We start from the raw sequence: 548 nt of genomic DNA, 5'->3' as shown, positions 1-548 counted from the left end.
AGATTCTAATAACTAGGTACCTACATATCTGAATTAGTACGACACCATATAAAAAGTACCTAACTTAATGAAATATAAACAACTGTGGAGCCGACTTGTCCCTATTTCTTCCGTCTTGTTCGAGTATTTCAACGTACATTTTCCGTAAGTTTCGGCCGTATAATAAATAGGGAAAAATAATTATTTTAGGTTACCTAAACTCCACTTGCTCACCCATGATAATAATACAACGTTGTTTGGTTTCATTCATACAACTGGTCACCAATTGAATGATTATAAACCTACTTTAGTATGAATAACATTGACCAGTAATTGCTGTAGGCAGGAAATGTTCTGCGGAAGCGAAACCTTTCACGCAGGTAGATTTTGGAGAAGGCAAAACAAACGAATCGCCACAGGTAGCGTACAATTTTAGACACACGGACAGCCTACCAGCATACTAGTTATTTATTCTTTGTTGTAGGTACTAACTATTGTTGGGGACTATTGTTAGACCAACAAATTCTTCACATTGTAGAACATTCAAGCGAGTACACCATTCATAAGTG

The sequence above is a fragment of the Spodoptera frugiperda genome, chromosome 11 (genome assembly GCF_023101765.2).
Source record: "Spodoptera frugiperda isolate SF20-4 chromosome 11, AGI-APGP_CSIRO_Sfru_2.0, whole genome shotgun sequence".
NCBI classification, from domain to species: Eukaryota; Metazoa; Arthropoda; class Insecta; order Lepidoptera; family Noctuidae; genus Spodoptera; species Spodoptera frugiperda.
Note: the sequence above shows the minus strand (reverse complement) of the source record.